The sequence below is a fragment of the Eschrichtius robustus genome, chromosome 10 (genome assembly GCF_028021215.1).
Source record: "Eschrichtius robustus isolate mEscRob2 chromosome 10, mEscRob2.pri, whole genome shotgun sequence".
In the NCBI taxonomy this organism is placed as follows: Eukaryota; Metazoa; Chordata; class Mammalia; order Artiodactyla; family Eschrichtiidae; genus Eschrichtius; species Eschrichtius robustus.
The window spans coordinates 39104126-39132001 of NC_090833.1; the positions used below are offsets into that span (position 1 = coordinate 39104126).

The 27876-nt window shown below is 40.1% G+C and overlaps 1 long non-coding RNA gene across 1 annotated transcript in view; it reads right to left on the reverse strand.

Annotated features, from left to right (window-relative positions):
- Nucleotides 1–27876, reverse strand: part of LOC137770214 (uncharacterized) — a 172506-nt gene that overhangs the window by 108104 nt on the left and 36526 nt on the right. The window contains exon 3 of the long non-coding RNA XR_011075138.1: nucleotides 24172–24283. This is a non-coding gene — a long non-coding RNA (uncharacterized lncRNA). The remainder of the gene's footprint in view (nucleotides 1–24171; nucleotides 24284–27876) is intronic.

Sequence of the window (27876 nt, forward strand, 5' to 3'; positions counted from 1 at the left end):
GATGGCAATGTGGGTCACAGTTTCAAGAGGGAACTTACTAGAGGCCGGAAGACAGGTTACAAGAAGTAGTAATGACCTAAACCAGAAAACTGGGAGTAGAAATAAAGAAAAAAAGGAGTTAGAGAGAGAAATATCTTGGAGGTAAAATGAGCAGAATTGGTGATAGGACATTGGGGTGAGAGAAAGATTGTGGTATAAAATGATTCCTAGATTTCTGACTTGGGCACTAAAATAGTGATACCTTAACTATGAAAATACAAGGGAATAAAGGGCATAAAGATGATGAGTGTGATGAATTCATTCAGGGCATGTTGAGAGTGAGATGCCAAGGGGAGATTCAGGTGGAGTTATTTGGACATCCACCTACAGGATGAAGGGAGGAGTAGAAACTATAAATGGGATGGCCCACAGGAACAGTGAAGGTAAGGAGGTGGAGAACAGTGGGAACTCCAACTTTGCTACCGATTGTGCTGGATCTCTTCCTTTTGCCCCTCCAGATCCACTCTCTGCCCTGCCCCAGGAGACTGACTTATATGGATGACACCAGTGGGCTTCTATGTCCTCTGGTTTTGTTTGGGTTTAGTCAGTGTGGGAGACCAAGAGTATATAGAAGGAGAGAGAAGAGTGAAGGCTGGATATTTATTCTCCAGCTTGCTCCCTGCTTCATCCCTCCACCAAATGTCACAGCAACTCTCAGGTAGCCTCTTCAGGCAACCACTTCTCCAGGTTCCAGGAACTGCCCCTTGCCCCATCAGGCCTAGGTGGGCTAATGAAGCCACATGTTATTAGCATGGGCTGTTCCTAAGCCACACATGCTTCATAAACAGCCCCTTCATTAAATTCTCTTCAATTACCCAGCTTGAATATGCCATCCATTTCCTAAAGAGACCCTGAGTGATACATAGGGAATCCTAGAAAAGAAAAGATAAGCAAACTGATCTGATAAATTAACTCTATTCAAGTGATTTAGTGGATTACCTTTCTGAAAGAGTCTTCTCTGAAAACTAAAGGAATAACTCTTAACAGTGGGAATTTCAGGTACCTAAGACAAACGAGTAAGTGGTTGGTAGCCAGGATGACTATAATGGGAAATAACTTGGGAATCCCGCAAATTAAATTTCAAGGAGGCACCTTCCAAAGGGCTAAATAACTGTACAAATGCATCACTTGTAGGTATCCATGGTGACATGGTATCATATTATAATGAACTTTGTGAGACAATAATGACAGGGGTTACAAATAACTGGGTATAAAATGCTGGTGGGTTTGGGGGAATGGATCTAAAAGTACTACACTCTTGCCACTCAGTGACACCCACCCCACTTGAGTCTAATAGCTGGGCATCAAAATAGAGCAAAAGAAATGTAAGAATGTTAGGAGAAATTCAGCTGTCTACTCCACTGGAACCACAGATTAATAATATTTATATGTCTTGTTGCATTGAAGATGGGGTTTTGATAAACACATATGGCTTCAACATTATTTTTTTTAAAGCTGGACAATGGCCTTTCTTGAAGCTCCTCAAAATATAATACAGGCCACTGCCGACTCTGCCCCAGTTCTATGATATCTCCTTCCATGTCTGTATCCTCTTGGTCTCTTTACTGCTCCACAGTTGATGGCTCACTTTCTACATGAACCCTCTAAAGCAATTCCACTTGACTCAAGGTGGCTATTGTCATAGCTATAAACCCTCAGCAGCCCTTATCTTGCTAGCTTGTTTACAGAAAGTGGCCAGATTGCAAATTTAATTTGTTTTTCTATGATTTATCCAATCAATCCTGCCAAAATGCAGGGGGAAAAAATAATGGAGCCTACTCCAGAACAATTAAAACGTCAACACGTTTAGAGACTTAACAGTAATGCAAATATGAAATAGTTTTGATGTTGATATTCAAGTCATTAGAACTTAGTGTTAATCAGGCCATTAGAACTTTGCATAACTTACCAGTTAGCCAAGAAGGGCAGCGGACGCAGGGCTGTGGGTTGCTTATCTCAAGTCAACAATCTAGATCAAATAAAAGAAAAATCCCAAACTTGGCAGTAACCCTAGAGTCCATCTCTTCTAACTTGCTTCTTTTTTTAATAGATCTTTATTGGAGTATAATTGCTTCACAATACTGTGTTAGTTTCTGTTGTACGCCAAAGTGAATCAGCCGTATGCATACATATGTCCCCATAACCCCTCCCTCTTGAGCCTCCCTCCACCCTCCCTATCCCATCCCTCTAGATCATCGCAAAGCACTGAGCTGATCTCCCTGTGCTATGCTGCTGCTTCCCACTAGCTAACTATTTTACATTCGGTAGTGTATATACGTCGATGCTACTCTCACTTCACCCCAGCTTCCCCCTCCCTCCCTCCTCAAGTCCATTCTCTATGTCTACATCTTCATTCCTGCCCTGCATCTAGGTTCATCAGTACCATTTTTTTTCAGATTCCATATATATGTGTTAGCATACGGTATTTGTTTTTCTTTCTGACTTACTTCACTCTGTATGACAGACTCTAGGTCCATCCACCTCACTACAAATAACTCAATTTCATTTCTTTTTATGGCTGAGTAATATTCCATTGTATGTATGTGCCACATCTTCTTTATCCATTCATCTGTCGATGGACATTTAGGTTGGTTCCATGTCCTACCTATTTTAAATAGTGCTGCAGTGAACATTGTGGTGTGTGTCTCTTTTTGAATTACGGTTTTCTCAGGGTATATGCCCAGTAGTGGGATTGCTGGCTCATATGGTAGTTCTATTTTTAGTTTTTTAAGGAAACTCCATACTGTTTTCCATAGTGGTTGTATCAATTTACATTCCCAACAACAGTGCAGGAGGGTTCCCTTTTCACCATACCCTTTCCAGAATTTATTGTTTCTAGATTTTTTTGATAATGGTCATTCTGACCGGTGTGAGGTGATACCTCATTGTAGTTTTGATTTGCATTTCTCTAATAATTAGTGATGTTGAGCATCTTTTCATGTGCCTCTTGGCCATCTGTATGTCTTCCTTGGTGAAATGTCTATTTAGGTCTTCTGCCCATTTTTAAATTGGATTGTTTGTTTTTTTGATATTGAGCTCCATGAGCTGTTTGTATATTTTGGAGCTTAATCTTTTGTCTGTTGTTTCATTTGCAAATATTTTCTCCCCAACTTGCTTCTTAATTCACTAATTTCTTATATGATGTCCCTGACAAAGTCACTTGTTAACATATTCTGCCCAAACAAACTGAGCACCTGCCAAGCATCGTTTAACCCCAAAGATGAAAGTACTTTGGTTGCTACTTCCAAGGAACTCACACCAAGCCTGTCCTTGAATGCTGACTTCGTAACATAAATCATTAACAACAAGTTCTCTTGAACAAAATCTGCCTCCACACAAGCTCTGGAAGGGAAAACTGTTCTGCCTTCAAATAATTTTCACAAGTAATTATCCTTTTGTGCCATCCATCTCAACCCAACTCTCTTTTAGGCAAAATATACCAAGTTTTTTCCATCACTCTTCCTATGCCTTGGTGTCCAAGCCACTCATGATCCTGGTCATACTCCTCTATGCACATTCAGGTTTATCAAATCCCCTCTTAATATGAAGAGCACAAACTGGAAGATACACCCGAGATTTCTTCTGTTACGATGTGGGCACTGTATTTTTACTAATGTAGCTACAATTCCTTGGCTTTTGAAAAATCCTCCTGTGATTCTATTATGAGTATGGGCTTTGGAGTCAGACCCCAATTTGTACTGATACATAATTTTGCAATCTTGGACAAGTTACTTCACATCTCAAAATCGTAAAAAAAAAATCATCTGTGAGACAGACATAAGGTATTTTTTTGAGGGTGAAAGTGTATGACCTATGTAAAGCCCCTAGCACAGTACCTGATAGATAGGAAATGCTCAAAAATCATTAATTGATGCCTTTAACATCACTTCTACTTTCACAGATGCATCCATTGTTTTCCTTTTTTTCCCCCCACATAAACTGACACCAAATCTAGTACCATCCATCCTGTATTTAACTGATTTTCTCCCTGAAATTTAAGACTTCACATTTCCTATTATAACAGTTCATATGCTTTCATCTTCTCTTCCCAGTTTATTAAGATTTTCTCTAACTTTTGAATCCTATTGTGTTGCCTGCAGATTCGATAAGCCTGACCTTTAAGTCCTCAGCCAAGTCACTGATAAAGCGGTGACTAAAGAAGGACCAAGGACAAAAAGCCCTGTGACACATAAGGAGGACTTCATCTAGGTTTACATCCATTTCCACTTTTCATCAGTTGTTTAATGAGTTGTGAACAGAGCTTATTGCACTGACATCTGACACACATTCCTTCATCTTTCCACAAGAACATCCTGAGAGAAAAACCAAGCTGATAAATTTGTCCCTGGCATCCCCACATCCATTTGCCCAGTAACTCCGTTAAATAAGAAAATGACACCTGCTATGATTTAGTGAATTTATACTGGCTCCTGATGCTCATTTTGTTTTCCAGTTATCTGTAAGTCATCTCTTTAATAAGCCATAATTTTTCTTTTCCTCTTTCTTCTTCTTTGTGGTAGGCCAGATAATGCCCCTCCCCCACAAATATGTCCATGTCCTAATCCCAGAACCTGTGAATTTGTTACTTTACAGGGCAAAGGAACTTTACAGATGTGATTAAGGTTAAGGGTCTTGAGATGAGGAGATAATCCTGGATTAACCGGGTGGGCCCAGGCTAATCACATAAGTCCTTAAAAGCAGGGAACCTCTTTTCCTGGGTGTGGTCAGAGGGAGATCAAATTTTCTAGTTACTAGAGAAAAAGAGTTAGAGGGGTACAATGTTGCTGGGTTTTGATATGCAGGAAGGGTGCCACAAGGCAAAAGAACATGGGCAGCCTCTAGAAGCTGGAAAAGCAGGGAACAGATACTCCTCTGCAGTCTCCAAAAAGGAATGCAGCTCAGCCAACACCTTGATTTTAGCCCAGTGAGACCTGAATTGGACTTCTGACCTTGAGAACTGTAAGACAGTATACCTGTGTTAAGCCACTAAGTGTGTGGTAATTTGTTACAGCTACCACAGGAAACTAATACCTCCTCCTCCTCCTCTATTGTAAATATTTACTTTGAGTCGGCATAAATTTTTCTTCAAATTCACTTTTGGCCAATTGGGGCTTAATTGGTCCAAGGCATAGGAGACCAGTATGTTTGGTGAATTGCAGGAAATCATCAATCTCCTAATAACGAATTATCCTTATCTCTTTACTAATGCAGGTAAAAATGAAATAGCTCCAGAGCAAAACTTAGAATTCTTATAATCACTATGACTAATAACTATATCTCTTTTTGAAAAATGTAAAGTTCTTCTGGTCTTTACTCCCTTGCACCTCTGATGTAATTTAATAAAATCAGGTGCAGTTTTACTGAATGTATTCTATCCTTACAAAACGTACAATAATGTTATCATGGAAATTACCTTTGTGAGCCACAGCCCAACTCTCACCTAAGAGTTTTGTGACTTTCAGGGAATTCCCTGGCAGTCCAGTGGTTAGGACTCTGCACTTTCACCGCCGAGGGCCCGGGTTCCATCCCTAGTCGGGGAACTAAGATCCCGCAAGCCGCATGGCGCAGCCAAAAAAGAGTTTTCTGACTTTCAGCAGTCACTTCCATCCCTCTGCACCCCAGTTTTCATACCTAGAAAAATAAGGACATTAGACAGGATAATCTCTAAGGTCTCTTTCTTCCTCTCAATTTCTGTGTTCTATCAGAGTACAGATTAAAAAAAAAAAAAAAAAAAAGTCCCGTTTCTTTGCTGAAGGATAAACTAATTGAAGTACAGTACTTCAAACCTTTGTTCATGCCAGTCCCTCCACATGAAATGCACTCTTCTTCTCCTTTATTTTCTCTTACCACTTATATCTCCAGCTAGTAAAATCCTACTCTGCTTTCAAGTTCCAAATCAAATGCCACTTATCGTGAAGACTTCCTTGATCATAGCATCAGGAGCTCATCTTGCTCTCCTCCAAAATGCTCCGGCACTCATTGCCTGTAGGCTTATCACAGACTGAGTTATTATTCTTTTCTGTTGCAACATCTTGCTACTCCAACTGGACTATTGCTTCTCGAGGATGGGGACCGTGTTCCTTGTTGTCTCCTAATAGCAGGTGTTGAGTAAATATCCTTCCTTCTCTCCTATCATAATGGAAGTGGTGGCCTACTCATTCTGAAGCCTACCTCTTTCTGTCTTCCGATTCTATCCCTCTTGCCTCTCACAAACTTGGTGACATCCATTGTCCCCCATTGCTGCTTTTCCTTCAACTTCTCTTTCAGTCTCAGTCCATCAGCTCAATTATCTTCCATTAAAAAAAAAAAAAAATTCCTCCCTTGGCTCATGCCCAACTCTAGCTACATCCTTGGATCTCCCACTGCCAAATTTCATGAAGGAGTTGAGTCATTCACAATTACTGCCTCAACTTCTCCATCTCTCATGCCTCTCTCTCTCCACTCCAGGCTGGTTTTCACCCCATAATTTCAACAAAACATACTTCCCCCAGGGTTACCAATGTCCTCCAAGTCACCACAGCCCTTAGACACTGTATTTATCTTCTAGGCAGCATTTATACTATCGACTCTGACCTCCTTTTTGAAACACTGTCTTCCAATGTCTTCCATAATTTTATACTCCTCTTTCGCCTAGATGTTCCTTTGGTCTCCATTGCCAGCTTACCCTCTATTATTCACCTCTCAAATACTTAACTTCCTTAGAGTTATATCCTAGACCCTCTTCTGCACTTGGTCTATAAGGTCTCCCTAGATTCTTTCCTTCCCCAAGGCTCCAACTTTCATGAAAAAGAGAAAACTAGAGAAGCAAGGCCTTTGCTCTCCAGAAGTTTATATTCTAATGTAAAAAAAACAGACAATAGGGACTTCTCTGGTGGTCCAGTGGTTACGACTCCGTGCTTCCAATGCAAGGGGCCCGGGTTCGATCACTGGTCAGGGAACTAAGATCCCAGATACCACCACTGAGCCCATGCGCTCTAGAGCCCACGTGCCCCAACTACAGAAACCCGCGCATCGCAACTAGAGAAGGCTGTGCACCGCAACCAAGAGCCTGTGCAGACAAGATAAATAAATAAATAAATAAAAATTTAAAAAACAAAAATAAAAGACAATAGATAAGCAGACAAATAAATTATGAAATAATTTCATATGGTGCAAAACTAGACATAAAGAATGTCTGCAAACAGAGATCATACCACAATATTTTTTTTTTTTTTTGTGGTCATACCACACGGCTTGCAGGATCCTAGTTCCCCAACCAGGGATCGAACCTGGGCCCCCAGCAGTGGAAGCTCAGAGTCCTAACCACTGGACCGCCAGGGAATTCCCCATACAACAATAAACTTAAAATTAAGTTGCTGGTCAACAAATGTAGGACTCAAAATTCAAATTCACAATTTTAATTTAATGGGACACGTACAGATGGCCACTCTACCCCATGACCTGAATGCAGCACTCTCTTCAATGTGCAGGCTCCTCTGAGTCCAGCATGTTGACCACATGCTGTGTAATGACTCAATGCTTCCACCTCTTGTCTCCGTTTAAACTACGCAGAGCCTTCCTTTGTACATCCTGTGATGAAGTCATTTGGCCTTCACTTGGTGAGAACAACCTTCACATATTAACTGCCTGTGTGTGTGTGTTTTCCAAATCATTTGTCTCCAACAATTAAAGTGGCACTCCCTGGCACCAACAAAAATCTCAAACACAGACAAAAATGCAGGCCCTGAAAGCACATGGCAGCTCTCTGTTAAGTTGATCATCCAAAGGAACCAAAATATGTTGACAGTCATTTATTATGATCATCAAAATGAAAACACAAAATTAAATTCTTGCAGAGAACTCAAGGCCCCTTGAAAATACAACTGCAGGCTTTCAAGGATCTTCAGACCCTAATTTGAGAAACACGAATAACGTGAAAGGTCCTTGACTTAAAATCAAAAATTGTGGATACTCATTCCAGCCCTGACATTTATAACGAGTGGGCCTAGGCTGTTTACTTTATAGATTTGTTAGAAAGATTAAATAAAATCATAGTACTAAGATTATTTGTGAAATCATGTTTACAGCATGTTAGAAGATGTCTTAGCCTAGTCTCCTAGAAAACAGGATAAGAGTAAGCAGTGGGCTAACACTTCATGGGGAGTGCTGTCCCAGGAAAGCAGAGGAGGAAGGAAAAGCAAAAAGGTCACAGCCATTATTTTGTAATAACTTTAAATGGAGTATCATCTATAAGAACACTGAATCACTATTTGTACACCTGAAACTAATATAATATTGTAAATCAACCATACTTCAATTAAAAAGAAAGAAAGAAAAGAAAAGCAGAAAGGTCTGTTGTTCAGTAATCAAGAATAGGAATACTGCAACCCTCTTTGTCCCGTCAGGTGTTCAGGTTACAATCAGAAAATACTAGCCTACAGTTTTGCATTTAAATTATATACTCAATTATACTATTTTAAAAATAAAGCTATGCTCTCCTCCTTCCCCCCAAATTCTTCCTATAAATAGAAAATATAAAACATTTTACTCCTAAAGACCATTTGGGGGGTTTGTTTTAGTATAGTCTTATGCCCCGATGATGGTCATGTGGACATGAAAGTATATTTGCTGGAATTAGTTGCCTGATTTGACAGGCAAAACTTGAGAAATGCAAACATGCACACATGATTGCAAACGCATAATGCAAAACGTCTTATACAAACGGCCCCAATCAAGGCAAAGTCTTGTTAAATTAAATAAATAAAACAGATTTTGGAAAAGGCTAAGAAGTAAAACATCTGAAGTGGCTAACTGCCCTGGGTTCACCATGAATATTTGTCTTATTTAACCTGTAAAAGATAACCACAAGGGAAAATATCAAAAGGCCTGCTCTGTGTTCCATCATTTTTTCCACCCAGCCATTTTGCAATTTTCACTTCTCACTTCCAGGCTCTGTGCCTATTTTTAGACATTCAATAACACCTAGTATAAGCCACTGCATGTTAGGCATGAATTAATGAACAGTAATATCTAGGTTGCTGGCAACATATTGTGGCAGGGAGTCAGGTGAGATGGGTGGTAGAGAGAAGGAGTGTTTCATGCAGAAGACTACACCAGGGAGCTGAGTAAAGGAACAATCTCTTAACGTGCTCTTCAGATACCAGTCAGGAGAAGAAAGCTCCTCCTGCCTAGGGGGCTTCAAGCATTCCACCCACCATCTGCACCTGGAGAGGCAACCACCTCGGCAGAATGACAATGGACGCCCTTGAGAGCACACAGAGGGAACTCAATCAGGCCAGGGGGCCACGGTGAGCACGGCTGTTCCCGTGGGTTGGCAGAGGCAACAGTCAGAAATAAGAGGTAAAAAGTGGACATCTCAGACAAAACCAAATAAGACAAAAGCAATGGAGAGCATGCAGAAGAGAATCCAGTCCGGACAAGCATAGAGAATTCCCTTAGACACATGAATTTACAGTGGTCATAGCTTCTTTCAGGAGGAACCTGAGGTGAACATAAAAATTCACTAAAATCCCTTACACAATAGTGTATATAAATATGACTGTAAACTACTATGTATTTGGTTTTCTTTAGAATGTGAATCCAGTCATTCTCCATGTTTTGCCTTCTTTGGAGTCCCAAGTTAAAATGAATGAATGAATGAATCCTATAGTTCTCACCATATATACGTATCTGGATTAGGTTTTTAATGGCTGGCTTTTATCAAGACTCTGGTTGCCAAGGTGGTCAAAATCAAATAAGAATTCTTTTCAGATCTATGTGCAACTATATTACATATATTTATAGTGGGTATCTGCTATTTTGTTTGACTAGAACCCCTCCCTCCTTCCAAGAAAGAAACTCCCTCCTTGGAACTGCTCCTTTCCACACTCCAAACATGTGGTTCAAGAAGTTCTTAGATGACCCCGTACCACTGACACAATTGATTCGAGCAGGCTGGGGCCCCTGCCTAAAGTCAGGACAATCAGCACCTTCCCTAAGGTTTTTCTATCTGGAATTAAGAAATAAAGTCAGGGCCCCTTTTGTGCTCTAGCCGACAACTGTGAAACTCAAGATCTATTGTACAATACACTGAGAGAGAAGGATGTGGACAACCAGGAAGAGCAGAAATGAAGGCAGAGGGAGAGAATCCTGGTAGCACTTTGGCTCTCAGTTTTATATTAAATTTTTGACTGCTTCCTTGTCTTTCCCATAGATTGACTTTTAATCCTGCCTTTGGTTACTTAAAATATCCCAATATCCTCCCAATAAACCCTCCCTTTTTCCTAGACAAGTTCAGTTTGGATTTCGGTTGCCAGCAACCAAGGGGATTCTGAGTAGTAACACAATATGGTATTGTTTGACTATAGTAAACAATACTAAACTAAACTAAACTATAGTATTGTCTTACTCCCCAAAGGATGAACGTGAGAATGTATAATAGCTAAAGGACTAGGTGGTGATGCCCAGCCACACACCTTTCTTCTCACTGACCTTGATAAGTGGCTTGCCAAGCTTAATCTCAAGAATTAGGCTGAGGGGCTTCCCTGGTGGCGCAGTGGTTGAGAATCCGCCTGCCAATGCAGGGGACACGGGTTCGAGCCCTGGTCTGGGAAGATCCCACATGCCGCGGAGCGACTGGGCCCGTGAGCCACAACTACTGAGCCTGCGCGTCTGGAGCGTATGCTCCGCAACGAGAGGCCGCGATAATGAGAGGCCCCGCGCACCGCGATGAAGAGTGGCCCCCCGCTTGCCGCAACTAGAGAAAGCCCTCGCACAGAAGCGAAGACCCAACACAGCCAAAAATAAATAAATAAATAAATAAATTTAAAAAAATTTTTTTAAATTAAAAAAAAAAAAAAAGAATTAGGCTGATATCAAAATGAAAAAAAACCTTCACATTGTTATACCGCACTAATGAAAGGGCAATCGCTGTAGGAGGTAGCAGGAAACAGTAAGGATTTTCAGAGGTCTTCTTTCTTTCGTTCTTTTTACATTATTATATTTTTAAAAATCCTTTGCTTCTGAACCCTTTGCTCCACAGGTAGTACAGCTGGGAAGCCATGGGTGGTCCCCTCCTCACTCCCCAGGACGGCCAGAGATGACTCGTCTCTTGGTCAGTGCCCCTAACTAAGCAGGGTCCGAGGCCGGGAGAAATCAAAGGAGTTACTTTTACAAAACAAAGGTTTTTCTGCTTGCTGTGCAGAGACAATCTAGGACCGGCCGGCTGGAGCTGGGGCATCTGAAACAAGTGTAGCAGGAGGGCAACAGCGTGGAAAACCCCTCTGCTGGGCTCCTTCCTGCCTCCTACCACCAAGCCCATATTCAGAGGAGAACAGAGACACTAGTGCCCATCTGGTCCAGAACAGCATTTGCACCCTTTGAATCTTCCCTCGGGGACAGATTTGGGAAGCAGAAAGGTTTTGTTTGTTTGCTTGGTGGTTGCCGTTGCTGCTTTTCGGAACCCGTAAGACAACACAGCACCACAGTGGCAACCCTCACCGTGTCAGTGACCGGGCGGTGAAGCGGACAGAGCACCACCCAAGGTGAGCAAAGACAAGCGAAGACTCGATCTGCTCAGCAACCCCCAGAACGGCTCCTAACACAGAGACGACCCCACGGTGAATGGGTCTGTGGGACGAGCGCCACCAAGCAGGGCAGGCACCGCCCTATATCCCCTGCTGATGCCCACGCAGCAAACTATTGTTTTTAAAAAGAAAATCTGAAATCTTCACCACCTCCCCAGCCCAATCACACTTCCCCCACCTCCCCCTCACCATCTACACAATGGTCCCTCCCTCACTGTTGGCGGGGAGGAAGTGTAAAAGCACTGCAGTTCAGTGATTGTTCCCCGTTCTTTCTCCTTTCTGGTGGGCATTAGCGGCAGTCTGAAGACTGGCCTGAGGTTAGCCAAATGAAATCTAGAGGGTTAGATTTTTAGCTAGTGTGTGTGTGTGTGTGTGTGTGTGTGTGTGTGTGTGTGTGTGTGGTCCTTAACAAACACACATTAAGAATCATGGAAAGGGACTTCCCTGGTGGCGCAGTGGTTAAGAATCCGCCTGCTGGGCTTCCTTGGTGGCGCAGTGGTTAAGAATCTGCCTGCCAATGCAGGGGACACGGGTTCGAGCCCTGGTCCAGGAAGATCCCACATGCCGTGGAGCAACTAAGCCCATGCACCACAACTACTGAGCCTGCGCTCTAGAGCCCACGAGCCTCAACTACCGAGCCTGCATGCCTAGAGCCAGTGCTCCGCAACAAAAGAAGCCACCGCAATGAGAAGCCCGCGCACCACAACGAAGAGTAGCCCCCGCTCGCCACAACTAGAGAAAGCCTGCACACAGCAACGAAGACCCAGTGCAGCCAAAAATAAATAAATTTAAAAAAAAAAAAAAAGAATCCGCCTGCTAATGCAGGAGATGCCGGTTCGAGCCCTGGTCCGGGAAGATCCTACATGCTGCGGAGCAACTAAGCCCGTGCGCCACAACTACTGAGCCTGCACTCTAGAGCCCATGAGCCACAACTACTGAGCCCGTGCGCCACAACTACTGAAGCCCGCATGCCTAGAGCCTGTGCTCCACAACAAATGAAGCCACCGCAATGAGAAGCCCGTGCACCGCAACGAAGGGTAGCCCCTGCTCGCTGCAACTAGAGAAAGCCCGCGTGCAGCAACGAAGATCCAACGCAGTCAAAAAAAAAAAGAATCATGGAAAGAAATTCACAGAAAGAACCCCTTCACAAGTGGGCCCACTCTTCCGCCCCTTGGCAGAAAGCATCATGCCCACACAGACAGCGCGGCCGCGTTTAAGGTTACACAAAGCTAGGCTAATATTTCAGCGTGTCATTGAGTTAGTAGAGTGAGTATTATGACTTTTTTTTAATCATTAAAAATATTTTTGCTGAGTATGAAAATCAGTGAAGGTGTTTTACTACTTGAGTTGTAGTCAGACCTACTGTTTATTACTTTTCACCATTTTTAAGCCCTTAATCAAAGATTTCACTGCCTTTCAGCAGAATGCTGTGAGATATTTCACAAATGGGCCTCTGGATATGTTAACTGTGACTTTTAAAAGCTGGAATTTATAGTCAGCTGTATATTGTTCTCTTTAAAGCAGTCTCCTGAGGAGACAACAGTAATGCTGAAAAGAACATGTGCTTTAGAATGAACCAGATCTGGGTTTGAATTCTCGCTTTAAGACGAGCTGTCTTATCTGATAATTAACATCTCAGCCTGTGCTTTCATCCATTAAACAACAAGGTTACTAACACCTACCTTTCAGGGTTGCTGAGAGATTAAAAGAAGACAGTTGATGGGAAGTACTGATGTAACTTTGGAAATATATAAAGGCTAAATAAATAGTTACTCTAAAGCTTGCCTTTAGAGCTGGCAATGCTTTTAAAAATATCTCAGTGGTTACAACCTTGGTTTTCCGGATTTTTGAAATTGCCAAAATTTATTTAAATTTTTACTCAATTCCAAGTCAATCCCCATGGGAACGGTGAACAAGCTGGGGCAATACCGGTTTTGGTCAGACACAAAGTTGGCCTCCTACGGAATGAGGCTGCTTTAGTTGTATTACTTGAAAATTGGTTCCAAAGAAATTGCCAAAGAGAATTTCTAAAAGTGGTGGCATGGCCTTCTATGGCGATTGTTAGCTTCTACTTCAAGCCTACACAGCTTCATCTGCCACTGTCCCTCTAGCCCGCCTAGAGTCTCAGATGCACAGTCACAGTCTCAACCAAGGCCACTTGGCTTACCACCCATCTGGAGGTCTAACATTTCTGGTGTCACATTTACAAGGGCTGGACTCCTGAACTGGCCTTGCAATCACTCTGCTGACAACCAGATCAGGTACCCAAGAATGATAAATGTTACCTTCTTAAGAAGCTGCTCTTACCTTCCTTCCAATATTGACCCAGTTTCAACTAGACTCTTCCCAACTCCCAGTCCTGAGCAGTTAACTTGCTGAGCCCTCTCTGTTCCCCCTGATCTCCCTCATGCATGCCAATTTTCCTGCCATTTGAAATAGGTCCTGCTATATAGAAGGGAGAATCCCTGCATGGAAAGTTAGTCAAGTTCTTTTTTTGTAAGCAATAGAATCAAACTCTGGCTGGTTTCAGTAGAGAAGTATTTCTTTTTTTTTTTTTTTTTAACATCTTTATTGGAGTATAATTGCTTTACAATGGTGTGTTAGTTTCTGCTTTATAACAAAGTGAATCAGTTATACATATACATATGTTCCCATGTCTCTTCCCTCCTGCATCTCCCTCCCTCCCACCCTCCCTATCCCACCCCTCTAGGTGGTCACAAACCACTGAGCTGATCTCCCTGTGCTATGCGGCTGCTAGAGAAGTATTTCTTAAAGGATAGTGAGACTTGACAGGGGGTCAGAGAAGGCTGGACAACCAGGCTCAAGAAATGGGAAAGAATAAGACATTGGCCAAGACCAGAGCCAAAATCATGCCAGAGTCCTTCTGGTGAGGACACTGCTGCCACCACCACTGAATGCTGGACCTCATGGCTTGAATTACTACCTCAGCACTGAATATCAGACGCTGACTTGCTCAAAGCGGCTGCCACTATATCCCCCAGAAGGAGTCTCCACTGTGCCTGCTTCTTTGTGTAAATGACTTCAGCCTCGAAGTCTGAAGGGGGCTAATTTGACTGGTTAATCCCAGGTTACATGCTGACGGCTTAGCTTCAAGGGAGCCTGAGAAGGTATCTGGCATTTTCAGTTTTTACCACAGGATATCTCCGCTATAGGTGTGTGGTCACAAATTATCCACGATAATTAAATATCCATGATAAGTAATTACCCATGTGGTGTCTGCTTTGAAGAGGACATCCCTTCTAATGCAGTAAGCTTTGGCACATTGGGATTGTTAAACTTTGAAACACCGTCCTGGAAAGCCTTAAAAGAGGTTATACCTTTAGTCTCAGAAATTTCACTTCTAAGCCTCTATAATGAGCATATAATGTGAAACAGACTAAGATTTCTTCAAAAATCAGAAATAGATAAATATAATACCAGGAAGGCAGCCATGTTCACAATTGGTGGAAGATATAAAAGTGTTTGCTATTTTTTCATTTCTACTTTCTGTATTTTTCAGATTATTATTACAAATGGGATGTACTGACTATATTTCTTACATATATTTAAGAGTAATCTTTAAAATATGTTTCATTTCCTTATGGTCATTTGGTACAACAGTGTATTGATTAAGTTAGCTTATTCTAGATTTTGAAAGACTAAGAGCCACACAGTCAAATGCAATGACCCACAAAGTTATAAAAGTCACCTTATGAACAATTGTGGGTATTTCAGTATGGGCTGGGTATTAGATGATATTAGGGGATTATTTGGGAAGATGTACGCTAAAGTCACAATGTCTACAACTTAATTTTAAAAGATGAGCAAAAATTATGTAAAGGAAATATGGTGAAATATTAAGGAGAAATGCATGTGAAATATTAAAAAGATTGAGAATAATCAGAGAGAAAAAGGAAAAGGATGACAAAAAGGATGCAAATATTAACCAGAAGAAACACAGTATATCTGTATTAGTATCAAAGTAGTGTCTGAAGCAGAAAGCATCCCTAGAGACAAAGAGGGACACTTCATTCTGAGAAAAAGGTTACATTCACAAGACAGAACAATTCTAAATTTTGTATGCACCTAATAACTTTGCCTCCAAAATATATATATATCAAAAACTGAAGAAAGAAATGCATTTATACTTTTAGTGAGAGATTTTAACACTTTTTTTTTTTTAATTTATTTTTGGCTGTGTTGGGTCTTTGTTGCTGAGCATGGGCTTTCTCTAGTTGTGGTGAGCGGGGGCTACTCTTCATTGCAGTGTGCAGGCTTCTCATTGCAGTGGCTTCTCTTGTTGTGGAGCATGGGCTCTAGGTGCGCAGGGTTCAGTAGTTGTGGCACGTGGGCTCAGTAGTTGTGGCACGCGGGCTCTAGAGCACAGGCTCTGTAGTTGTGGTGCACGGGGTTAGTTGCTCTGTGGCATGTGGGCTCTTCCTGGACCAGGGTTCGAACCCGTGCCCCCTGCACTGGCAGGCGGATTCTTAACCACTGTGACACCAGGGAAGTCCCTTTAACACACCTTTTAACCCTTGGGAAATAATAGGGTAAGCAAACAGTCAAGCAAAAAAAAAAGCAAATCAGCAAATACACATGATTCGAGCAAGATTAACACACGGTGTAACTGATATACAAGGAACATTCCTACCAACAGCTACAGAAAACATTTCCTTCTTCAAGTGCACTTGGAGCACTTACAAAACTGACAAATGCTGGACAGCAAAGCAAGTCTCAGCTGCTTTTACAAGACTGAAATCTCAAAGAATCTGTTCCCTGGACATGGCAGAATTATACTAAAACATTAATATGAATAGAAATATAGATACCATTAGCAACAAGTTAACTAAAAAGTTCACAAATATTTGGAAATTAAGAAATATAACTCTAAATATCTTGTGATACAAAGAAGAAATCAGAAAAGAAACTAGAAAACACCTTGAACTGAATAATAAAGAATAAGTCACCTCTAAGATGTTTTATGCTACACTAGTTTGCTAAACCAAAGATAGTCAGTTTTTGTTTAAAATAGTAATATTTTTCTTATCCAGAAAAGAGCTATACATGACCAGGTAAAAAATATCAAGGTCAACACTAAGAAACACCAATTCTAACTGTTTCAAAAAACAAGGGCCAATCTTTGGATGAGTCTTTAATTTGCCCAGTGCTACACAATGTTAGGAGGGAAATTAGTCCAGCTGAAAGGTTCGAATGCATTTTTAATATGCACCTGATGGTGTTAATTCAGATTCATTAACCAGTACTTCTCTCTGTTAGAGCAAAGAGCAAGAAATAACTAAAGCCTTCTGGCTGAGTGAAAACGCACGACAGTACAGGAAATGTCACCCAACGCAGACAAAATACGACAGATGAGGAGCTGTGTGAAATAGACTCAAAGAGTTTTAAACTAAGCATTTCAGTAACCGACACCATAAGGAAAGAGTCCCTTGGTCAAGAATTTAGAAAAGAGACATTTGGTGTCTGTTCCAGGCTGCACATTTTCAGCAAAAGAAGTCTGTTCTACAATCAGAACTACTCATTTGAGCTCCCCCACTGATTACGCTGTGTCCTTGGGCGAAGCATTAAGCGCAGCTGATCTCCGTGAAAGAGGGCGTATACCAGACATAATAATGAATGTGGATGTGCTTTGTAAACTGTAAAGGGCTGCATAAATGTTAATGATTACTGTGTCATAGCACTGTCTCAGCTGAACTTTTATTGATGTCACTGCATAAGCACAAACACTCTTGGAAAGTTTTTGAAGTAACCACTTAGAAACTGAATATTCTGTACTATACCACTTCCTGTCCCTTTTCAAATTCTCTCTCCCTTCTTTGCAAATTACTGATGTAATAACAGTAACAGTGGTGGTGAATTGAGCATATAATAATGCGGCAGACTCTGTGCTATGTACCTGACACATGTTATTATTAATCTCCAACACTTACAATAACCCTTCAAGGTAGAGATTTTCCAAATTTCTCAGATAAGGACACCTGGCACACAGAATTGGTGGCATTTAAGCCTGGGTTGGGGGTGAGAAGTGTGGCCTGGGGATGAGGGGTGGTATAAAAAAGTCCCCCTTTAAAAAAAAATACCAGGGAGTGGAGTGGAGGGACACACACGCATATTTCAAGAAGGTTCCTGGAGTGATTCTGTCTTCTCTGGTCTTTTGTGGAGAGCTAAACTACTAGGTTAATTAATCTGGTCAAGCTGCTAGAGAGAATAGAATCTGTACTCAAATCCAGGCCTCTGCTAGCAAACTCATGCTTTTTCCACTATATTCAATGTATTATATAATACAAATTTAAATTTATTTCTATTTCTTCATCATTAGTAATAGATGATCTTTGTAGAAAACTTCAAATATATATAACTTTGTAGCACAACTTCACCTATAAAATATTTTTGCCGAGAACTTTTAACATGAATCTAATCAAACATCTAGACTTAACTTCCAGATTACAACAAATACACAGAATACAGAAATAAGTTACATGATACCATAAGGAAACAATCAGACAAATCTAGAATTTTGTATGTTCTGTAAGACAATGAGCCTGCACTTTTCAAAAAGTCAATGTCATTAAAAAAGAAAAAGTGGGGGAACAGTTCTATATTAAAAGAGACAGAGGAATAAAAACCAAATTAACGTGTGAACCTTGATTGGTGAACCAGGATTTGAGGAAGAGGGCAATAAAAGACATTCTTGGGATAATTAAAGAAATCTGAATATGGAATAGACATTATATAATTCTATAGGATTGGTACTAATTTGGGGGTGGGTCACCTAAGTTAGGTGTGATCATGGTATTATGGTTACTTGTGAGAGTGTACTGATTCTTGGAGATGTACGTTCAATTACTTAGAGGCAAAGCATGGTGTCTGCACTTTTAAATGGTTCAGAAAAACGTGTGTGTGTATACACATATATATATACATATGGGTGTGTATATATATACATATGGGTGTATATAGACACACACACACACACACACAGAGAATAAAAGATGTTAACAGTTGGTAAATCTAGGAGATATAGATGTTCAAGTTACTGTTCCTTCTGGTTCTCTATATGTTTGACATTTTTTAGGGGGAAAAAAAATAAATAGATAAAAAGACTATTAGCTTGGGCTTCCTTGGTGGCGCAGTGGTTGAGAGTCTGCCTGCCAATGCAGGGGACACGGGTTCGAGCCCTGGTCTGGGAAGATCCCACATGCCGCAGAGCAGCTGGGCCCGTGAGCCACAATTACTGAGTCTGCGCCTCTGGAGCCTGTGCTCCGCAACAAGAGAGGCTGCGATAGTGAGAGGCCCGTGCACCGCGATGAAGAGTGGCCCCCGCTCGCTGCAACTAGAGAAAGCCCTCGCACAGAAACGAAGACCCAACACAGCCATAAATAAATAAATAAATAAATAAACAAACAAAAGACTATTAGCTTAATGAACGCTGGACTGAAACATTCTTGCTCACTCTTGCCTGGCTCATGGAAGATGAGCTCACTGAAGTTCACCAAGCTGAACTTGTTGCTCACTCCATAGTGTCTGGCTCATGGAAGGTGCTATAAATAATTGCTGAAAGAAGAAACAAGTCAGGGAAGGAAGGAAAGAAGGGAAGGAGATGGGGAGGGAAGAAAAAGAAGGCCATCCCTCCTGCCATCACCCGGGCACCCCCAGCATGAATGTGATGGTATACATCTTCCAGGAATTTTTTCACCACAAGGATAAATCCATTTTTTAAAAGTGCTGCATTTGTAGAATCATCAGGTTTTAGAACCAAAAGCACCCTGGAGACCGTCCACATCCTAATACAGCTGAAGAAACTGAAGCCCAAAAGCAAAGTGACTAAGGTCACCTGGCAGGTCAGTGACTGAGAGGGTAGTAGCTGTCCCATGACCAAGGCTCCTCCCTTCACACTAAGCTGTCTTGCTCCCATCTTTGGCAAAACTCTAAATCTACCTATTACATTTAAATGTAACCTCTACAAAGAGCCATACTTAGTTACTCACAGGCTTTCATTTTACTGAAAGTGAAATTTTGCCCAGAACAGCAGTTTTGAGAACTTGTCAAAGTTGTGGAAGTACAATTCCTTAAAGGACCAAAGAGTAAAAAAGTAAATACTGATGTCATGCACTGTGCTAGGAGCTTCCATTATTGTATTTAGTTCTCCCAATAGCCCCGTGAAGTAGGCATTATATTTTACAGACAAAGTCTATTGCCTATGACCTGCCTCTTATGGCTAAAAGGTAACTTCAAGGTAGAAAAAGGAAGAGAAAGGAAAGAAAGAATAACAAACAACTGGATACATCCATGAACGCTGTGCGCATTAAAAACTGTTTCTTGATGAAACAGAATAATTATGCATATAGTCTTGTGATGATGAAAATTAATAAAAAGAGAGGAAAACTCACATGTTCAATAATAAACTGGCTTAGTAAAGTGACAAATCCAGTGATAAATTATTTGATAGGAAAAAAAAAAGAACACTAATTAGAATATAAGTATCCACAAGTTAAAATTTTTTAATAGGTAAGCATATATATGCACTATAATTTATTAGATAAAAGATACTAATGCTAATGCAATTCATTTTAGGCTCAGTAATAACATGTTTCATTCATTATGTTTACTATTTCCTTTAAAAAAATAAAACCAAAAACTTCCCTCTTGCAGAATGAGCAAAAGGGGAATAATGACAATAAAAAGTGAAAGGAATGAATGGTAAAGTCTAAAATTTAAGAAAATAATCCACAAAAGTTGAAGTAATGCTTGCTTCAAGAACAATTTAGCATTTGCCAGTAGTGAATTATACTTGAACAGAACTACATTTGAGTGGCTTCCCTGGTGGCGCAGTGGTTGAGAGTCTGCCTGCCAATGCAGGGGACACGGGTTCGAGCCCTGGTCTGGGAAGATCCCACATGCCGTGGAGCGACTAGGCCCGTGAGCCACAATTGCTGAGCCTGCGCGTCTGGAGCCTGTGCTCCGCAGCAAGAGAGGCCGCGATAGTGAGAGGTCCGCGCACCGCGATGAAGAGTGGCCCCCACTTGCCGCAACTAGAGAAAGCCCTCGCACAGAAACGAAGACCCAACACAGCCATAAATAAATAAATAAATAAATAAATAAATCCTAATGTGATTTATTAAAAAAAAAAGAACTACATTTGATCTTAGATTTTTAAATAAGCAATATTTTAAATCTAGTTTACAAGGACTTTCCTGGCCTCTCTGTCTTCTTTTAATCATATCAGGATGTTAGAAGCAATCAGAAGTGTTAACATTCAACTTATATTTTAATACTATTTTTTCCTCTTAAAACCTTGGAGAAATATTATTTCTACCAAGAAAAATAAACTAGACAATCAAAGATAAAGCTCCGTTTCATTTGAAAAATGAAAGAGATGCAGGAATTTTGAACTGACCTTGTGAGAGCATTCAGAAAATTACTCCAGTTTTAAGTTTTGCAGAGATAAAGTTTAAAAATTTAAAAAGTAAAGTACTTAGGCAAGAGTTTGCCAGCTGTTAAATATTATACTGTAATAGAACTACAGGTATGAGTAGAACTCTACATTGACTAAAACAGTCCTCTTTAAAATGATTTATGATGTCTATGTAGTGATTTATACTAGATCTTAACATTTTTCTTTTAAGCATATACATTTTAACTGAAGAAATGAAAAACTTTATCATAGTAAAAGATGATTTCTTAAGAATGGAAAAGGAAATAGTCTTCGATATTCTATCAATTAGCAAAAATCTTCCAGGAGTTTTAAGAATATACTTGAAAAAATTACCTGATGTATTTATTAGAAATCATACCTCCTTATGGATGAAAGTATCATTTTAACATGCCAGTCAGTGACTAAAGTGTTTGATGACCTGATTTTTCTACCTAAATATTCACTCACATGCTCAATTTATAGAGCTCTAGAATCAGGACGGGTATTTGTCTTCAGAGCATGAAAGGCTGTGTATCAACTGGGGACATCTTTACTTAGAGACGGCCTATTGTGTACATGATACGACATTAGGATAACCTTCGCCACTAGCACCTGATTTTCCACCATTAGATGAAGCAACTTTATGTAGGGAAGAAAGTTTGGACCAAGCATCAGAAGACTTGGGTTTTAGGCTTAACACTGCCAGTAACAATCACGGCAGTACTGGTTATCCCCGGATGGCCTCAGTCTGCTTATCTGCAAGAATCTGCAAGGTCAGGTGGCTGGACTACATCAGTGATTGTTGAACTTGTTTTGAAATCCACAGATCCCTTCCTTCAAACAGAGACTCCCACAGTACCTGTCACATCAAACAGATAACAAGGAAGCGACTCTGGCTGAAGAGGATCGGGAGGTCGAGAGTGGATCTGTCCACAGCATTTCCAGAACCCCCAGGAAAGTTCTATAAAGCATCTTGGTGGCTCCCCCAAGCACAGTGTTAAAACCATTAGTTTAGTTTTACTTTAACACAAAAGTCATTAATAGACCGCCCTCGGCTAAATAAGGATAATAAACAAATTTTGCTTGGTCTGCCCAGTGTTTATTTATTTATTTTAATTTAAATATCATTAGGTGGGCTTGCACCCTCCAGTTTAGCCCCGTCTGTACCACTCTGTTGCTGACACCACTGGGCTTTTCGCACACACATTCACGCTAACTCTTAGGGGGCTGAGGGTGGCTGAGGCTGTGACCCTGTGATCTAAAGTCTCCTTCACCAGTAACATTCTGTGATTAATATTGTTGTTTAATTGAGCATTGCTTTCTAACTGGTTTCCCTTTTTAAAATGCAAGCATTTCTAAGAAGGGTAATGCAATCATTCCTAAACAATTGTAAGGTAAATGAATTTATCAGAATTTCCTCTCTAACTAGAGATGCTGAAAATCACAGTTACAGTAGGGACTCATGGGACAGCTTACTGAAAGGTAAGAGAAAAAGGGAGGGGCAGGCACAAAAGATAAATTTGATTTTCTTACCAAAATTCACCTGGGGGCTCATTGGAGAAATGGTTAATTCCAGGGAGGGGGCAGAGGGAATACAAGATGAGCCAGTTGCTACAGAAACTAAGGTAGTGCTTCAAAGCGTCATGGAAACATGTCAAAAAGACAAACAGATTGAAGGGGCTGCCACTGGCCAAATTTGAGAAAATTTAAGCATCAAAATTAAAAAGGACAGAAATAGATTATAACCCACTGAATAACCTAAGAATCCATGAGCTCAGACTTAAATAAGCAAAAAAAGTAAATGCAGAGAAGGAAAGCTCTTCCTTACAGCAAAATGCCAACTAATAAATCTAGAAGGAATGATGGAGTTATAACATCATCAATTCGTGCAAAGTAGAAAAAATTTTATAAACAGGATATTGACACAGTCTCAAAATATTTCCCCACAAAACACTTGTAATTTACAAAGAGAAAAGCTGTAACTTTACAGTGGAGTAAGCACCTGAACCAAGTGATCAAAGTTAACATCACAAATGGACACTGGGTACCCCTGATATGGTACACTGACAAGGACAGGACCTCACCTCAATGGTATCTCCGCCAAAAATACATAACCCAAGTCTAAACATGAGGACATCCTAGTCAAACCCAGCATGAAGAGTCTTCCCCCCACCCCCCAAAAGTTAAGACGAAGTTAAGACAAGTTAAGACAAAGGCTCAGAAACTTTTCCAGATTAAAGGAAACAAAGCAGATATTACAACTCAGTACAATGCACAAACCTGGATTACATCCTGGTCTGGGGAAAAAATCAGCTTACAACTAATTATTGCGACATCATTGGGACAATTGAGAAAATCTGAATTTAAATTTGGACTGTGGTTTATATCATTAAAATACCTGATTTTGATAAAACCATGGTTATTAAAAAGAATGTTATTCTTAGGAAAATAACAAAATATTTCAGGGTAAAGGGGTACAACGTCTTCAACTTACTTTCAAATGGGTCAGGAAAGAAAGAGAGTGTGCAATATAGACAGATTCATAGAAAGAGAGGTAGTAAATGGGGCAAGATATAAATATGAATCTCAGTAAAGGGGATTTCTTGTACAATTCTTGAAACTTTTATAGAAATTTGAAATTATGTCAAAATAAAACGTTGCCAAAATGCTAAAAGGAAAAGTTTTCGGGGACTGACTTGACCATCTACATTTCCCTAAACCCCAACTTGAGTGACTTATCAGGACCAAGTAGGAAGTACAGGATTTAAAATGTATCACCTGCCAAACAAAATGGTATTTGACAGATGAGGTAAAGCTGATGCTAACAGAAATACTGGTGACACAGGAAATATTTAAGGTGAAAACTTCTCTGAAGGTAAAAGTTCTGTACTAACTTTTTAGACCCAAGTTTCCTTGACATGAAAGGGAAAAACTGTTCCTGAAACATCATACTGGAATGGGTAGGAACAAACCCAACTATGTTTCCTTTTGACCTTCTAATTTAAAGTTAATACTTTAATAATTTCTTTGAGTCTCCAGTTGGTTGCTCTCAGGCTACAGATGGACCACCACCAATATGTAATTAAAGGAGAATAACAAATAGTTAGAATATGGATCACACAGGTGCTGACTTACAAATGCAAACGCTGTAGCAGAAGATTAAGCTCCCAGGAGGCTGGAGGTGTGCGTCTCTGCTTATTGCCATCATAATTCATTAATGGTCAAAGTAACGCTGAGATCAATATTCCTGCAGTCATGGGAATGAGAAAAAATGATTAGCACCAAAATAAGATACAAAGACAGTCTCAAAATCTTTCTCCTTACATAATTAAGAAACCAGTCATTGTCATGAATTTTAAAACTGAGGTTTTCTTAGCTGTTCCATGGTCAAGAGGTTGCACAGCTTAAAGGATCTTGAAAAGAACTGCTGTTCCCCTAGATAATATCATACATCAAAAGAGAGAGACAGTGAGGTCATTTTGGTTTTTTTCCTTCATTTTAGTGGTACAGAAATGGAAGGAAGGATGCTGGGATACGGTAAACACCACTGAAGGCAATACAGCATGTGATGGTTTCACAAGAAGTTCAATCCTGAAATATGCTTGAAGAAGACGTACAAGTGAGCCTTTAGTAAGATCTGGGTCTAAACCACTGGTTCCAATGCAGGTTCCTGGGCCCCAGTAGAGGGGGTAATATTCACTGGGACTGTGTTTGGAACCAGGGATTCTGCATTTTTAACAAGTATTGCAGGGACCAGTCATTGAGAAATATTAAGAGCAGCAACCGTTACTGTTTTTATGAATCTAATTACTATAATATAATACTTACTGTGTTAGAGTAGTAAATACACCTTACAATAAATTAAACAGTATACATGAAATGATACAGAGAAGCTTATGATGATCCCTCCCCAACCCTAATTCCACCTCTTGTGAACACTGTCTTAAAGATTTTTGCTTTTAGCTCTTCTGGTTGCAAACACCCCCCTGACTTTCCCTAATTTAAAAAAGTAAATACCGCTCTTTTACAATATATTCATGTTGTAGATAAATTAGAATAATGAATATTTGAAATAGTGTAATTGGCCTATTAGGTAAGTACCAATTTTGCGTAAAATTTGAAATAGTTTAACTCTTGCCAAGAGTAATCAAGAATTGCATAATTTAAAGCTAGTAGGCAGTGTGTATGGCAACTGAGTTTACGTGTGTGGCTATGTGGCATGCCACTCTAGCCACTAATCAGAAGAAAAGGGGAGCTTGTAATTACACACTCTTTGATAATGGAAATTTGGATATGCCGAGTTTGGTGATTGGCTCCTGTCCTCCTGGAGCCAGTTCACATTGGTCATTTCATGAACTCTGCACTAAGTGGGTCCCACACATTACATGACTGAATTCTTTGGACCTCAATTATGAAGTTACAGCAGAGTTCTACTTGCATCTGCCATCATTTAACAGGAGGTTGTTAACCATGCTGTTATTTAAATGCACAGGAATGTCTAGAAGTGATTCAAGTGACTTTTGTATTCTTTTAATTTTTAGAGTTATATTAAAATAGTTTTTCTCCTATAACAAGGTCATCTAAGCTTTCATCCAGTGGAGGCAAAACCCTAATTCTGAGAATATATTCTTGGGGAACAGAAATTAGATATAATAAAATACCATAAAGAGGCCACGTGGCCATATACCATGCTATTAATTTTGGAGAGAGTACTCTGTGAAATATTAGAGATAATTCTGAGAAAAACTTAAAAAGCATTAAAGCAGATAGGGCTTTAAGTTTGCAAGTATAATCTTATAACTGGGCATGGATAATGGAATGGGAAAAAATGCCATGGCTGCAAGATCATCAGCACTATAATGTGTCCTTAAGCTATAGAGATTGTTGATACCTGTGCTCTGAGATTGTGTCCATGACCTTCAATGTATGCCTATGAAAAATCACTCATGAATTATACATTCTTTGAATATATGATTCCTCTTTTGGATGGTCTGCAGTTACAAAAGATAAGCATTTAGCTCATTTATGTTATCTTCTTCTTCCTCCCAACTCCTCCCAGTTTGGGGTAGTTATATCATTATTTTTAAGTTTTGTTATGGTTACCCTTGTAACTTTAAATATTATGTTATGCCTCAATTTCTCATTCTGAAAACCTGAGTATCTTGACTTCTCATTATAGAAGTTGAGGGTGTCAGTGACACTATTCTTCTCTTCATATTTCCTTCATTTTGCACTTCCCACCTTCGGTCAGCTATACTTTCATATTATCAAGATTAATGTTTGCCTCTTTTTTCTGCAACATAGCCAAGATCTTCCTTACTATGTCCATTGACTGCAAGAGTTTAAAGCCAAAGTACTTACATTATTAAGACTACGTCAACATTGTGCACTGCCAAGCTAAGGAGCATGTTAGGATTGTCATTTGCTTTTCTATGAGGGCACTGTCATAACTCCTCACCTATTCAAAGGATAATGTTTTAACACCAAGTACTAGTTTTTCTCTAACAGTCTATATATTATTGAAAATCATACATATTATTCTTCTTCAAATTGGACCATAACATTCTCAGTTAGCTTTTTGTTTTTTCTGGAATTCTTAATTGCCTTTTTTAAAAAATTTTTTTTATATTTATTTTTGGCTGTGTTGGGTCTTCGTTTCTGTGCGAGGGCTTTCTCTAGTTGCGTCAAGCAGGGGCCACTCTTCATTGCAGTGCGTGGGCCTCTCACTATCGTGGCCTCTCTTGTTGCAGAGCACAGGCTCCAGACGTGCAGGCTCAGTAGTTGTGGCTCACAGGCCCAGTTGCTCCGTGGCATGTGGGATCTTCCCAGACCAGGGCTTGAACCCGTGTCCCCTGCATTGGCAGGCAGATTCTCAACCACTGCGCCACCAGGGAAGCCCCTTGCCTGTCTTTTTTATTGTCTAAATATATACTTTATCATAACACTCAAGTCTTTTGTTTGTTTTTATTTTTTGTTCCCTCAATCACACCATGAACTGCAGGGAGTTCTCTTCTGCCCAAGAGTCCTTACCTTTGGCACTCTTCATTCTCCTGCTCTAAACTGGAAGACTGTGTATTATACTCTACTTCTGTTTCCAATATTAGGACCCTCGCCTTCTTCTTTCTTGGATAATATCCTCATTCTGCTGGAATACATATTCAAGTAACTTCTTAAGGAAGGAGTCTGGGAAGTATACTTTCGAAGTGCTGGTTTATGTGAAATGTCTATATTCTACTCTTTGAATGATAGGTTGGCTGAATATAGAAATTATTTTTAAATTCAATTTCCCCCAGAATTGAAAGGACCACTCTATTATCTTGTAGCCGCCAGAGATGTTAATGAGAATTTGGCTGCTCAATTTTCATTCCTCTGTAGGTGGCCTAATTTTTCCCTCTGGAAACTTTTAGAAATTTTATTTATTCTTAGAGTTCTAAATTTTTACAATGTTGTATCCAAGTGGCTTATTTTCCCCATCTACTGTAGTTGGCCCTCAGTGGGCTCTTTTAATGTAAACACGTACGTCCTTTCCTGGGAAATTTTCTTATATAGTTTCTCTAGTAATTTCCCTTTTGCCATTTTCTGTGTTCTCATTTCCTGGATCCCATATTATTTAGCTGCTGGATTTCTTAGATTGGTTTTTATGTCTCCTCTTTTCTCTCATACTTCCCCTCTGTAGTAGAGAATGTTATTTGTATCTCAACATCTTCTTTACCACTGTCATCTTCTTTGTCCACATCAACTGATTAAAATAACAATAACTATTACTAATAACTATGTCAACCTGGAGCAGAATCTTTGTTTTTATCACTCTGAGTGCCTCATCCAGAGTCGTGCCCACCC